We start from the raw sequence: 14,970 nt of genomic DNA, 5'->3' as shown, positions 1-14,970 counted from the left end.
ATTGGGCACAACATTATGTCTGAAGACTGGGAAAGGTTATGGACCACCGGTATGAAATTTACGGCATGTACTGCCTTAAAGGAAAACATTATGAAAATGGTATACAGGTGGTACATGACCCCAGTCAAACTTGCAAAGATATATCATTTGTCTGATAATAAATGTTGGAAATGTAAGGAAGCTGAGGGAACCTTTTTTCACCTCTGGTGGGCATGCCCGAGGGTGAAGGCCTTCTGGGAAATGATCTATAACGAGTTGAAAAAGGTGTTTAAATACACCTTTCATAAGAAACCAGAGGCCTTCCTCCTGGGCATTGTGGGCCAGAGAGTGTTAAAAAAAGATAGAACTTTCTTTCTATATGCAACCACAGCAGCAAGAATTCTTATTGCTAAACACTGGAAGGCACAGGAGTTACCCACGCTGGAAGAATGGCATTCGCAGCTGATGGACTATATGGAATTAGCTGAAATGACAGGCAGAATCCGAGACATGGGAGAAGACGCCGTGGAAGAGGACTGGAAAAAATTTAAGGACTATTTACAAAAATATTATAAGCTATATGAATGTTGAGAATTTGCTAAATGTTCTGAAAAAACATGCTTCAGTATTGAATTTGGTAAACGTTGAAAATTAAGTTAAGATCTTGAAATGTATAAAATACGGACCATATAACTAAATGAAAACACAAAAACATATGAAATAAGGTATTAATTTGCTGTTTATTTCTTTTTTGTAAAGAAAACAGGGGATGGGGGACGTGGGGAAGTCTGATCGATCATGAAAATGGATGTGAAAAAGTGAATCTTTTCCTTTTCTTCTTTTATAACTTCTTTTCTTTTCTGTAAAACTGCTTTTGATGTGCTATGGATGACATACCTTTCTTTTACCCTGGAAAAAAGCAATAAAAAATTTTTATTAAAAAAAAAAAAAAAATAGACAACATCTTAAAAGGAGAGACATCACCTTACCAACAAAGGTCCATATAGTTAAAGCCATGGTTTTCCCAGTAGTGATGTATGGAAGTGAGAGCTGGACCATAAAGAAGGCTGATCGCAGAAGAATTGATGCTTTTGAATTATGGTGCTGGAGGAGACTCTTTAAAGTCCCATGGACTGCAAGAAGATCAAACCTATCCATTCTTAAGGAAATCAGCCCTGAGTGCTCACTGGAAGGACAGATCGTGAAGCAGAGGCTCCAATACTTTGGCCACCTCTTGAGAAGAGAAGACTCCCTGGAAAAAACCCTGATGCTGGGAAAGATGGAGGGCACAAGGAGAAGGGGACGAGATGGTTGGACAGTGTTCTCAAAGCTACCAGCATGAGTTTGACCAAACTGCGGGAAGCAGTGGAAGACAGGAGTGCCTGGCGTGCTCTGGTCCAGGGGGTCACGAAGAGTCGGACACGACTAAACGACTAAACAACAACAACAAGGATGCACAAATTTATGCTCCCAGGATTTAGCTCCTGGCACACAATGCTTTTACAATGCCTTTGTTTTAGTTTCAGCAGATGCATTAATTAATAAATATGTATCGCTTACCTTCTCTTTGTACAGCTGCGTAACTTGTTCTGTACTTTGGTGCTCTGTGGGGTCATGGCACTTTGTCAGTTGGTGTTACTCTTGTGCTCCTTAGCAAACTTGCAGCAGATTTATGCTCAGTCAAAATCACACAGAGAGCCTGCAGGAGGCTCCCTGCTATAGATTTTTGCTCTGTACAAGTGGGAAGCTGGAAGGATCCATACAGCCATGAGGTGGGGTTAAAGGCATGGCCCTTCTAGGCAAACAGTGGCTGAATAGCATATTGTCATGTTGGAAATTTCAGCTGACCTTTCTCATTTTGTGTATGTGATGTTGCCAAGAAAAGCCAGAAGCTGAGGCTTAAAACTCTGGTGACCACAGGGAATGCTCTTGTGCACATCTAATACAATTAATTCAACCTCTACGGGAAGAGAAGCAGCTTTCTTCATGAAATTGTTAGACTGAATCATTACTGGGGCTCTTAAATTATACCATAGGAAGCAGAAGTGTGACCATAAATATTCATGAAAGCATCCTGTATCCTTGAATTTCAGAAAAGCTGTAGCAACGTGCTTTGCAATGCATATTAATAGCAAAAAGAAACCTATTGACAACCAGTCGTGTCTGTACAATTACAAAAACAAAATCTCGGTAGAAATAACCACTGAAGACAGATATTTTTTGGATTCCAGTGTCATACATTTTAATGCAGAACTATGATCTGAAATATGTTTGCGCTCTTTCATGGCTCCTTTTCATTTCAGTAGGGCTCTCAAAGGAAAGCCTCCCAATTGCATCCCTCATTAATTGGAGTGAAGATGCCAAGGCCAATTTAGTCCCATAATCAGGCCTGAACCCAGATTGAAATGGGTCAATATAATCTATGTCATCCATGAGTCCTTCAAATTGTTCTGCCACAACCCTCTTGGTCAACTTCCCTAAAAGGAGGGTATTTTCAACCAAGTGGCAGTTGTCATAAACCAGTGGGTCCAGGCTGGGCTTTTCCAGGAGTGGATGGATCACCACTTCTTTCACGACAACTTGGACCACTCCCTCCCACAGTGTCAGAGACTGGGCAGATGAAGAGGAGTGGTAGAGACCACCTCCCTTGGAGCCTTCCAGAGAGGAGGAAGGGGCAGATAGTATAGGACTGGCTCGACACAGGGCACACCCTAGAGAAGGCATCCCCAACCTTCGGCCCTCCAGATGTTCTGGACTACAATTCCCATCATCCCTGACCACTGGTCCTGTTAGCTAGGGATCAGGGGAGTTGTAGGCCAAAACATCTGGAGGGCCGCAGGTTGGGGATGCCTGCCCTAGAGGAAGAACAAGAGGGAAGAAGTTGGGAAATAATGGGAGATGAGGATCCAGGTAGCATTGAGCAGGCAGAGCCCGAGCAGCAGCTGACTGACACGCTGTCACTGGAGAGACTCCCAGAACCCATTCCCTCCCTCCAAACCAGGTGTTTACTGAGAATAGCAGAGCAGAGGACTTGAAGGCAGGTGGCCCTTAACAGCAACCGTTGGAGAGGGGAGGAAACTGATGAATAGGGAAGTTCGGAGGGGGGGGGTGAGATACTGAAAAGTACTTGGTTGCCTTGCCTTGGGCATCTGGAATAATAGTAAAAAGGACTAAAAAGCCTGTGTTTTCTCTGTCTCTCTGCTTTCCTGGACAGCACCTTGACACACAGTGATGCTTTGACCAAACCCTGGATCACACCCCTTGGCAAGCTTAATAAGCCTAGAGGGTCAAGCATCAGGGGTCAAGGAGATCATTTGGTGCTTGTGTCTATGTCAGCTTTTATTTTAATTACCAATTATTGTTATTGATTTTCCAATTTTGACCCAATTATAAAAATACCAATTAATTCCAAATTAATTCAGTTTTGTTCAAGCAGTTTCCCATATGCCATTCTTGATGCATCCATTATGTTCTAATATTACTGCATTTCATATTCTTATTTTACAAAAGAATCACTTAATCAACAGCTGCACTCTTAATGATTTCTATTTGTGTTATTATTTAACCTTACATAAAACTTCAACTGAGGAGCAATAACTCTTTTTCTTTTCAGTCTGTTTGTGTCCCGTCTAATAAATCTAGTTGTTGATCTAATTGGCCTTATATGCCTGTGCCCCCCCCCCTTGGGCTGCCTTCTTCTCTCACTGTTCTGGCTGGGATGTAGGCCTGGGTCAGGGTGGAGCTATAATCCCAAGGCCAACTCCTCCTTCCTGGGCTCAGCTCCATCCCATAATACTCAGGCAATTCCAGATAAACAACAATCCTCTCTTTTCTGCTGGTCATCTGAATCAACAGTTTCCAGAGATTCACCTTTTCCCTCCATCTGGAAAGGGAGGGGGGAGGGAGGGGTATTTCTCTTCAAAAACAACTTCAGGCACCACCTTCTCTTTAAGATTCAACCAAGCCACCCTCCATAATCTCTTTCTTTTTTTGGGGGGGGGGGGTTAAGCTCAAGTTTCCCAGCAACATCCATCAAAACAAGACTCCCCCTTTCACATCCTTCAAACCACACACAGCTTTAAATCTTCTTTTAAATCTCAAAGTTACACAGTACGTCAAACCATCTTCACTTGTATATATTTAAATTTGTGTTTGGAGAGGGTTGCCAAATCATAAAAGTAGGAACTTTCGTAAAAAAAATAGCAGAAGGCTTCCCTCTCCTACACCCACCTCCAACACAGAATAAAATCTTCTCCCAATTTCAAACCTCAGTTCCATGCATCTGGACAGTCCAGAGTTTTAGTGTTCACATCTACTCCAATGACAAGCCGTGCGCCTTCACTTAATGCCAATTAAAACCCAATTATTAGGAGAACCTCTGCTTCCGATGGCGATCTGGGAGGGTTCTGTCTGCCCCTGTGTTGAACTGGACAGGAGGGGGGGTCAGCCTATTCAGCTGCTGTACCCCAGGAGGTTTCTAGGGAATGCTTTAACCCCTTCCACTCCCCTTTTCTCTGTCTGTGCCTCTCTCCTCCGCCATCGGGCAGACTGGAACTGGAAACCCGTGTCCATGACAGCTTTTAGACATACCATGTGTGTCCGTGGGGGGTGGGGGTAGGACAGGAGAGAGGGCCTGGGGTGCAAAGCTTAAGTTCTTTTATTTAGTGTATGCTTGGGGGGTTTCTTTCAGAGTCACTTGGGGAAGTTCTCTTTCTATTCACTTGTTATGTTTCCTTGGTGGTGAGAGAGGTTGGGGTGGCCTAGGGTGTGGTTGATTGTCTTTGGCCGGCTGCAGTGGGATTTGTTTGTTCGTGGGTGAGGGGGGTTGTCGGGTTAAGTTAGCCATATTGAATCGTATGCTGTCCGTGGGTTATGAGCTCTTTCTAGTGTGAGTGGGCATTGTTATCTTGGAAGGTGTTCAGTAGGGCCAGTTCTGGGGTGACTTCTAGTACCTGTTTAGTTATTTTGCTTATTTCTGGTATGACTGCACACACTTCCTGACTGGGTCCTTGATTACTTGGTTTGGTGGGCTCTGCTGGTTCAGACACAGCGTATGTCTGAGAAGGCTCCACGAGGGATCATGGGGAGGAGGTGCAAGGAAAAACTGTTGTAACATTGATTTCTTTGGCAACTTGGAAGGGCTGTGGTGGGATCCAGAAACGACAACCTGGAGCCCCACTGACCACTTCACTGCTCTCTTCTCCATCAGCTTGGGAGCTTTTTCTGAGGCTTGCAGGGTATAATAGCATCCTTTGTTATTTGAGCATCTTTATCAAGATGCTAACAGATTTGCCTGCCTTTGATCAGTTGTGCTTCAACAGTCCTCTGATTCTTTAATCCTTCCCAGCCCAGAGAGATGTTAACCAAAGGATCTCACAATAGTCATCTCCTTGAAGGAGCAAGGAAGCACAGGAGAATCAGATGCACCACAAGAGCATCTTGGATGGGATGGCTTTCAAAGAGGGCGAAACAATTGTATGGAGGAGAGGCCTATCAAAGGCAACTAGCCATGATGGTTATGCTCAGCCTCACCTGTTGGAGAGAGCAATGCTTCTGAAAAGCACTTGCTGGAAGCCACAGACTCCCCAAACGTGTTTCACAAGGACCCCTTCCTTCCCTCTGCCCCAGTACCTGAGGGTTGTCACGTCTCTCCAGGATTTGGCCAGAACAAAGTATATGCTGGGGAAAGGATCCCTCCTTGCAAAGAAAACAGAGCAATCAGCAAGCAGCTGGCTCTCAGCCATGCTAGCACCAGTCTGGCGCATGAGGGTGGGGACACGGGAAGGAAGCATTCCTATAGTATAGGGCACTCAATTGGCATTTCCACCTACCTGAACTCTGAGCCTTTCCCCCCTTGTTCTGGCCTGCCTATCTCCTAAGGAAGATGCAAGCTCTTGCTGGAAGCCACTGGTGGGGAAGAGTCGTTCTACGATTCCCAAATATTTCAGAAGCATCTTTTTGTTCCTATAGCTGCTTGATATAATCATACCATGGAAGGGATCCCAAGGGTCATCTAATCAAACTCCTGGCAATGCAAGGATCCTGCCCACAGCCAGCCCTGGCTGGGCGCCAAACTCCAGCCTTCTGGGTACCATTTCAATTCTGCATGGTGTGGAGAAAGGGGAGAGAGAAATGTGTTGCTGACACTCTCATAACACTGATGTGAGATCCACGCCATGCAGCCCTTTCAATAACTAAAGTCTAAAGGCGTGTCACATGGAGGATGGAGCAAGCTTGTTTTCTCCTGCTCCAGAGGCCTTAGGGCCTGAAGCAGTGACTCTCCTTCCTTGGAGGCTTTTGAGCAGCCCTTGGATGGCCATCGGCCCTGAATCATCTAGTTGAGATTCTTTCATTGCAGGGGGTTGGACTAGATGACCCTCAGGGTCCCTTCCAAAACATGACTTCCCCCAAATGATTCGTGCCATTGTGGCTTCCCTCTCACAGACCTACTATCCCCAGATCCCCTAACACTTCAATTCCAGGGATCATTTGGGGGAAGAATTCTGGTTTTTAGAAAAGGGATGGAGAACCTGCAGTTTGCTCACCCCCATTTGCTAGGAGCCAAGAATGGGAAGCTCAAGTGCTTCTAACAGTATGGTAATAGGGAGCAGAATGTATAAAATATTGAATGTAATAGGGTTACAGTCATACCTCAGGTTGAAGTTGCTTCAGGGTGAGCGTTTTCAGGTTGCGCTCCACGGCACTGCGTTACTTCCGGGTTTCGCCACTTGCACACACACTCAAAATGACATCACATGCATGTGCAGAAGTGGCGAATCGCGAACCGCGCACGCACAGACGCGGGTTGCGTTCGCTTCAGGATGCGAACGGGGCTCTGGAACGGATCCCGTTCGCATCCAGAGGTACCACTGTATTAAGGTAATTGTATCAGAATTATTATGGGAATGTTAAGGAGGGAGGGAGGGGGAAAGAGAGATTGTGGAATTCTGGTGGTGAGTGATGATTGGATGAGGATTTGAAAGGGAGTTTGAATACGAGGCAGCTGAGAATCAGTTGAGAGCAGTGGCTTCTGGAGGGGGTGGTTGGGCAATTAACTATTCAGTTTAGGATCAGTAGTCTAGTCATCATTTGTGCAATAAAGCAGCATATAAGATAAAGAGAATTTGAGGCCATAAGCTCAGGTACACACGTCACCCTACAATCATTTAGTGAATCATCCATACAGTCTCCTTTAGTGAGGGTGCAGTACCTCGTATCAGGACCAAACATTGATATTTTTTGCTCTTTTCTAGTTTCATAGGTTTATGTTCTGGTCCTAATTTCTAATGATGTAATAGGGGTGGGGGCTCTTTAAATACTGGGGGCTGCCGCACACGCCTTTTCTTCTTTAAAATAATTTCCCCTCGTTTTGAAAAGCACATGCATTGTCTCTTCAGGTTCTTTGGTTACATTTGTTGTGAGACATTGGTGTTCTATGCAGTATAGGGTTGGGAAGAAAAGAGGGGACCACAGGCCTCAAAATGTTTAGGGCCCTCTGGTTATAGCAGGAGTGGAGAACCTGTGACCCTCCATATATTTTTGAACTGAACCCCAACTCCCATCATCTCCAGCCAACATGGTCAGTGGTCCAGGATGGTGGCAACAACTAGAAGATCACCACTGCTGGGTTATAGTGAGGAATCTTGTACATTTCCTGTACCAAGGATTCACTATTGGTTTTCTGAAATGCAAGATAGGTAGGAAATAGTCTGAGCATGCACAAAGTAGCTTTCCTGCACCATTGCATAACCACCTGCAGTTCTTGCACATATGAAATTGGGGAGCAGGGCTTCTAGGTCAGAAAGGTGTGGCAGCTTACAAAAGACACTTCTAATTTTACCCATTAAGCTGTTGTGGCACCTATCAATCTTAGCAGCGTGAGATGGAACAGGGTAGCAATATACATGGCAAATCTTATTCTAAGACTCAAATATAGAAATATATTCTTGTGCCTTGGTACACATTTTGGAAACACGTCAATCTGAAAATCAATTAGTCTAATTCAGTTGCTGCTTTTCTGATCCCGACTCCTGATCTAATTATTTATTTATCTTCTTCTGTAGATATTTTATAACTGGAGAGGTGCCACTAGGGCATAACTGCTGTACACTAAATGAGAACACACCATAAGGCTAGGATATTCCAGGAAGAGCCACTTAAATGAACGGAGCACAGATTTTATTCTTTACATTAATTGTGACCTTCAAATTAAAATGGCTCTGTTCACCCCCCCTTCCCCTTTTAAAAAGCATCATGACAAATTGCTTGCTTTGAGTGCAGTGCACAGATTGCACAACTGGTGGAGTCCACTGTTTTCCCCCATGCATATATAGCTTTCCAACATTTTGCAGATAAAAGCATTCTTGTAACATCCCTTTTCTCACACAAAATATCGCTGCTTGAGTGCTGCTCCCCCCCCCTTGAACACTTGCCAAAGGCACTTCATCTCCTGTGTGCTACGTTCATATACTTTGCAGTAGAGGGTCTGGCATACAGAAGCCAAGAGGACTTTGTTCTATGAGCTAAACAATATTAGGGGGAAACATTATTACCTTATGTAGGTCACACAAGCCTGCCGAAGGTACTAAGATGGTCAGCTGAGGCCTTACTTTGAGTATCCCAGGTTGGTTGGGTGGCTACCAGGGAAAAGTCCTTTCTGTCATCATGCCCTGACTTTGGAACACCCTCCCCAAACATGTTTACCTGGAAACCACCTCTTTTAATACACCTTAGGTACAAGTTGCTTTGCTGCTCAAGGTCTTAATGGAATATCATAATACTGTTTATAATCTAGATGCTGCTCCACTGATTTCAGTTGTTCTTAATTGCTTTGCATATTTTTCTTGCATTGATTTAATCTCTTGGAAGTTGCCTTGCACACTTCTTCTTCTTAATATATAAAAGTATTTTTATATATTGCCAGTTCATACAATATAATCCAGTGACATACAACACTGTATACAATAAAATATAAAATACCATAAAAACAGTAAAAAATGATCCTTAAAATGAGTGGCTGCTCCATTTTTAACAGTTACATGTGCCTATGTACATAAAAAGGGTCTTTTAAGAGATGCCTGAAAATAAAAAGTGAGGGTGCTTGCTGACATTCTGCTGGAAGGGTGGAAGCCAGTCAGGCCTGTAACATGAAGGACAGCTAGCAATATTCTTGTAGGTGATCTCAGTGTGATCAAACTGAGAGATTAAAGCTCAGGCCATCCCTAAGGTGTTTGGACTCAGGTTGCTCAGCTCTTTATATATGAACACAAGGGCCTTGAATCTAACCCTGTGAAGATATTGTAGCAAAGGTGTTAACATGCTGTTGGCATTCTGCACCACACATATCCTCCAATATTTCTCCGATGAAAATAGGGAGAAACGATAATTTTACTATTTATACTCCACACAACTTACTGGGTCGCCCCAGCAACTCTGGGTGGCTTCCAACATATATAAAAACATAGTAAAACATTTAACATTAAAAAAACTTCCCTATACAGGTTTGCCTTCAGACAGCTCGGAGGGTTGGATAACTCCACACCCTCCAACATTTCTCCAGTGAAAATAGGGGCATCCTAAGGAAAAGTGGAACGTTCCAGGATCAAATCAGAAACCAGAACAGCTTCTCTAAACCAGGGACGTCCCTGGAAAATAGGGACACTTGGAGGGTCTGGACCCAGGGGCAGCCCCACATGGAAAGCACATCGCAGTAGTCCAGCTGCAAGGTTGCCAATGCATGGGTTGTAGTGGCCAGGTTATGCCTGTCCAGATGAGGCATATCAGGACTTAAAGCTTTTTTTGATCTAAGGTGGCACCTCTCTTTCCTGTGCCACGTGAAGCTTGACAGCTGTTCTGTCAACCGTGATGCAACCGACTTTTAGCTGAGTTGCCTTCTGTGATATCTACAGCCTTATCCCATGCTAGTTTACCAATAAGTAAACTCGAGTCTTGTTTGTGGTCTTCCCAAAGGCATTTAGTCTGCTGCTGTGACAGCAGGGCCTGTGGGCTGATCTAGCAGGGCTGTTCCTAAATTCTCAAGAAAGCCCTATTATAATCAGTGGAGCTTGTTCCTGAGCAAATAGTGCATTGGAATCACAGAATCATCGAACTGTAGAGTTGGAAGGAACTTTGAGGGCCATCTAGTCCAACCCCCTGCAATGCAGAAATCTCAGCTAAAGCATCCATGACACCCACCTCTGCTTAAACACCTCCAAGGAAGCAGAGTCCACAACCTCCTGATGGAGCCCATTCCATAGGCTAGGTAGTATGACCACATAATGGAGTAAACTTCTTTGAACTAAGTGGGCTTTAGTTTTATTATTTATTACATTAATTCCACCTTTTCCCTCCAAAGAGCTCAAGGTGGTGTAAATTGTTCCCCCTCCCCTTTTATCTTTACACCACCAACAACGGGCTAAACATCTTTCTGATGGCAAGAGCCATTAGACAGTGGAACGGTCTCCCTCAGAATGTGGAGGACCCTCCTTCACTGAGGGTTTTTAAGCAAGAGGTTGGATAGCCACCTGCCCTTGATACTTCAGTTGAGATTTCTGCATTGCAGGGGGTTGGACTAGAAAACTCTCAAGGTCCCTTCGAACTCTACAATTCTATGCTTAATTAAGTAGGTTGGGGCTGAGAGATTGTGACTGGCCCAAGGCTTCATGGCTGAGCAGGGATTCGAACCCTACTCTCCCAGGTGCTAATCCTGTACTCTGATCATTCTACCACACTGGCTCTCAGAGTAAACAGGCATTAGGATTGGGGTTATACTGTAACATGGAAGGTGGGTGAATTGCCAGAAATGAACCAGATGTCAAGCCACACATGCCCTTATAGGAGCTTCCAAAGCTTAGGTTAATGCATGGAGGTACACTTTACCTCACCTCAAAAAGGATATTATGGATTTGGAAAAAGTTCAGAAAAGGAGATAGAGTGACTCCCTGATGAAAAAAAGTTGCAGTGTTTGGGGTTTTTTTTGGTTTGGAGAACAGGCAAGGAAGAGGAAACATGATTGAAGTTTATATAATTATGCATGGCCCGGAGAAAGTAGATAGACAAAGGTCGCCCCCCTTCAATAATCTTTCAATAACATTAGACCTCGTGGGCATCCGATGAAGCAGAATGTGATAAGATTTGGGAGTTGTTCTGTCTGGCCTTTGGCTTGGAATTATTTGATCCCCTCCCCCTTTTTCCTATTTGGGGACTTCCCTGGCTTTTTCTGGCCCACGTAGGACCAGTCTGGACAGGTGGCCTTGGTGAAGATTTGACGTTTTCATCCCCAAAAAGATTCTGATTTGAGTTTCTATTGAAATGAGGCTGCATTTTAATGTTGTATTTTAATCTTGTTTTTAAGTTGTATCTTAATCAATTGTTTTATATGGAAGCTGCCCAGAGTGGCTGGGGAGGCCCAGCCAGATGGGCAGGGTATAAATAATAAATTATTATTATTATTATTATTATTATTATTATTATTATTATTATTATTATTATTATTATTATCTGGTGTTACCCGCCCTGAGCCTGGTCTTGGCTGGGGAGGGTGGGGTATAAATAAATTTTATTATTATTATTATTATTATTATTATTATTATTATTATTATTATTATTATTACAGTCATACCTTGGGTTAAAGTAGCTTTGGGTTAAATCTTTTCAGGTTGCGTCCTGCGGCGACCTGGAAGTAACGGAACAGGTTACTTCTGGGTTTCGCTGCTCACGCATGTGCTCAAAATGATGGCATGCGCAGAAGCGGTGAATCACAACCCACACACACGGGTTGCGTTCTGCTCAGGATGCGAACGGGGCTCCAGAACGGATCCCGTTTGCATCCAGAGGTACCACTGTATTATAAAAGGGCTTCTCACAGTGCATAAATAAACGATGGAACTCCCTCCCGCAGGAGGCAGTGATGGAGGCCTTTAAAAGAGGACTGGACCTATTCATGGAGGAGGAGCGGGCTCAGGCTGCTCCTGTGCTCAGGTTGTCCTTGCAGGTTTCTGACAGGCATCTAGTTGGCCCCTGGGAGAGCAGGATGCGGGCCTGGGCGGGGCCTAGTCCTGCGGGGGGGGGGAGATCCGGCAGCTCCACTGCGCAGGCGCGAAACAGCTCTCGGCCCGTGGACGGCGCTCGCTGCCATCTCAGCCCCCGGAAGGAGCCGAGAGCTTCCGATGAGAGCCGAGCAGCTCCGGAGGTTTCCCCGACGAAGCGCAGCTCCCTCGGCTCCGCTCGGGGGCCGGCGCCCAGCGGCGATGGGCGGTGCCGGGAGAGGGGCGGTCTAGCGGCCTCCTCCGCCTCCTCGGGCAGGTAGGAGCGCTTCCTGGTCTTGGCGGGCGGGCGGCCGGAGCGAGGCCCCCACACCCGCCGGCGGCACCTGCCGACAAGGTTGGGTCGGGGCCGAGGGCGGAGCCGGCAGGTAGGCGCCGCCGCGAGGGGGAGGCGGGCGTGAGGGAGCGCTGCCCTGAGGGGAAGCAGCCGCGGCCCCCGCGCGTGTGAGGGGCGAGGTTCCCTCAGGAGAAGCGGGGGAGAAAGAGGCGGCGGCGGCAGCCCAGCAGGACGTGTCGGGGGAAGGTCGCTTCCTTGTTGGGCCGCCCCGCCGCGGGCCACCTTCAGGGGCGGAGACGCCGCCGCCGCCCTCCTCGCGCCTCCTCCGGGAGAGCGACGGCCGCGGACCGGGGCTGCCCCGCCCCGCCATGTCAGCGGAGGAGGCGGCTGGAAGGCGGCAGCGGCAGCAGCGCTGCTTTAAAAGGGCTGTCCGTTTATCTATTCCCCGCCTTTCCCCCCTGACAAGGACTCGCCTGACCGCTTACCCACCACGTCCAAGCAGCTGCTTTTAAATTTTATTGTAGTTGTTATTATATCATTAATTTATGCACTGCCATTTCCACCTGACCACATGTCCTCCCAACCTGTCCAAGTGGGGGTGTGTGTGGGGTGTGTGTGTGAGATGCCTGGAAAAGAGCACCTTTTTTTAGAGCAATTTATTATTATTACATTACAGTACATACTTATTTGTACTCTGTCTTATTCGGGATTCAGTTGACCACTTCTCTGCTGCGGCCAAGCAGGATGTGTGTGTGTGTGTGTGTGTGTGTGTGTGTGTGTGGAGGTGGCTGGAAGGGAGCTGCTGCTGCTATTTTTTAATGACAATTTTATTTTATGAAATTCATGTACCACTTGATTGTAGAAAAAACAACACCCTCAAAGCAGTTCACAACTAAAAGATAAAGCAATACAGTGGACACTCGGGTTGTGAACGTCATCCGTGCGGGAGGCACGTTCGCAACCTGCAGCGCCATTTCTGCACACGCACAGGTTGCGATTTGGAGCATCTGCGCATGCGCAAAGCGTGATTTAGCGCTTCTGTGTGAGCGCCAAAACCCAGAAGTAACCCATTCCGGTACTTCTGGGTTTGGCGCAGTGCGCAACCCAAAAACGCGCAACCTGAAGCATCTGTAACTCGAGGTATGACTGTACAAGAATCGCTAAAGAAAACATTATCTCCATAATTTAATACACACAGGTTAAAACCACTATAGAACAGACTGGCTAAAACAAATTAAAACTCAATTAATTAATAAAAATAATATACCTCTTTATTGTAGGGAAAAAGCACTAATCAGTTTAAAAATGATAAAATCATCACTAAAATGTTTTCTTACCTCCATAATTTAAAACATAACAGAATTAAATCTACAAACTTTCCAAACATCTGGGTAGGCAATAATATATTTATAACCCTGCTCCCCGACCAGGGACTTAGTTCCTCCACTTGTTGACATATCTGCCGGGCCTTGTTTCCGCATACTTTTGTGTGAAGCACTATAAAGCAGGGTTATTGTTTTTCTCCTGAGCTGACCCTGTTTGGGGTTTTTTGGTAGGAAGGTACTAAGACAGGGTCATTTGTATTTGGATTTTGATACAGAAGGATCCCACCCTGTCCTCTACTGCTTTGCTGCATTCTATCAACTGTATGTCCTCCAGTCCACACTGGCAAAAAATCCCCTGGAAATGGGTACTTACCTGTGAATTTCTGTTTGAAGAGTGGACTTGGGGGGCCACAACATTCACTCACCCCTTGACACACACTCCCGCAGTCTTACGGAGTGTGGGGATTCATATGCTTTCGTCCTGGTTTGGAATGGATGAAGATGGTATGGTGGTGTTACGCCTGCTCTCTCTGCTAACCCTAACCCTAACCCTCCCTGCTGCACTAGGAGAGAGAGAAAACGGCTATGAGTCTTGTCTCCTGAGCAGCAGCACCAATAGACACTGCAAGGAGCACAGCCCACTTCTCACCCACCAGAGAAGCCGTCAGTTCAGCCTGCCACCCAGGCAGGGCTCCTTCTAACCACCACTCCTCTGCCTTTTATGTGGTGGTGGTGAGGAGTGCTGCTGCCGGCACAGGTGATATCACATTACATCACAAAAGGAGTGGGGTGGCAACAACAACTCCCAGCAACTCTTCTGTTGGTAGTGGTGGCTACTGTGCCCTCAGTGGCCACTGCTTGTGGTTTGTGCTTGGGTACCCCTTGAGTTGCTGACCCTCAACAGTTACCTGCCAGTTCAGACCTCTGGCAGTAGTACAGTGGTATCTTGGGTTAAGTACTTAATTCGTTCTGGAGGTCCATTCTTAACCTGAAACTGTTCTTAACCTGAAGCACCACTTTAGCTAATGGGGCCTCCTGCTGCTGTTGCGCCGCTGGAGCACAATTTCTGTTCTCATCCTGAAGCAAAGTTCTTAACCTGAAGCACTATTTCTGGGTTAGCGAGTCTGTAACCTGAAGCGTATGTAACCCGAGGTACCACTGTACTGCCTGAATGAGTTAATGGCAGCATTAGTGCGGGGTGTACTCACCCAGTCTTGGAAGAGGAGGAATGCTTGTGTCTCTGCCATGCTCTGTGTTGGTAGTAGTTTTGAGGTGTATCCTGCAGGTGGGGAAAGCCATTTTGAATAATCTCATGTTAGAAAACCACTACAAGTAAGCAAACCTA

General features: G+C 45.9%; 1 protein-coding gene across 6 annotated transcripts in view; it reads left to right on the top strand.

Annotated features, from left to right (window-relative positions):
* The window catches only part of PTPN3 (protein tyrosine phosphatase non-receptor type 3), a 95,773-nt gene that overhangs the window by 21,921 nt on the left and 58,882 nt on the right, over positions 1-14,970 (top strand). Inside the window, exon 1 of one of the 6 annotated variants that reach the window (XM_081168501.1) lies at positions 7,099-7,121. The exons of 3 other annotated variants lie outside the window; for them this stretch is intronic. The gene's annotated coding sequence lies outside the window, so the exon portion shown is untranslated. 2 more of the 6 variants (XM_081168500.1, XM_081168499.1) reach the window with 2 other exon arrangements.

This window comes from Podarcis bocagei, assembly GCF_964188305.1.
Source record: "Podarcis bocagei genome assembly, chromosome: 13".
NCBI lineage: Eukaryota > Metazoa > Chordata > Lepidosauria > Squamata > Lacertidae > Podarcis > Podarcis bocagei.
Note: the sequence above shows the minus strand (reverse complement) of the source record. Positions and strands in the feature narration are given on the sequence as shown.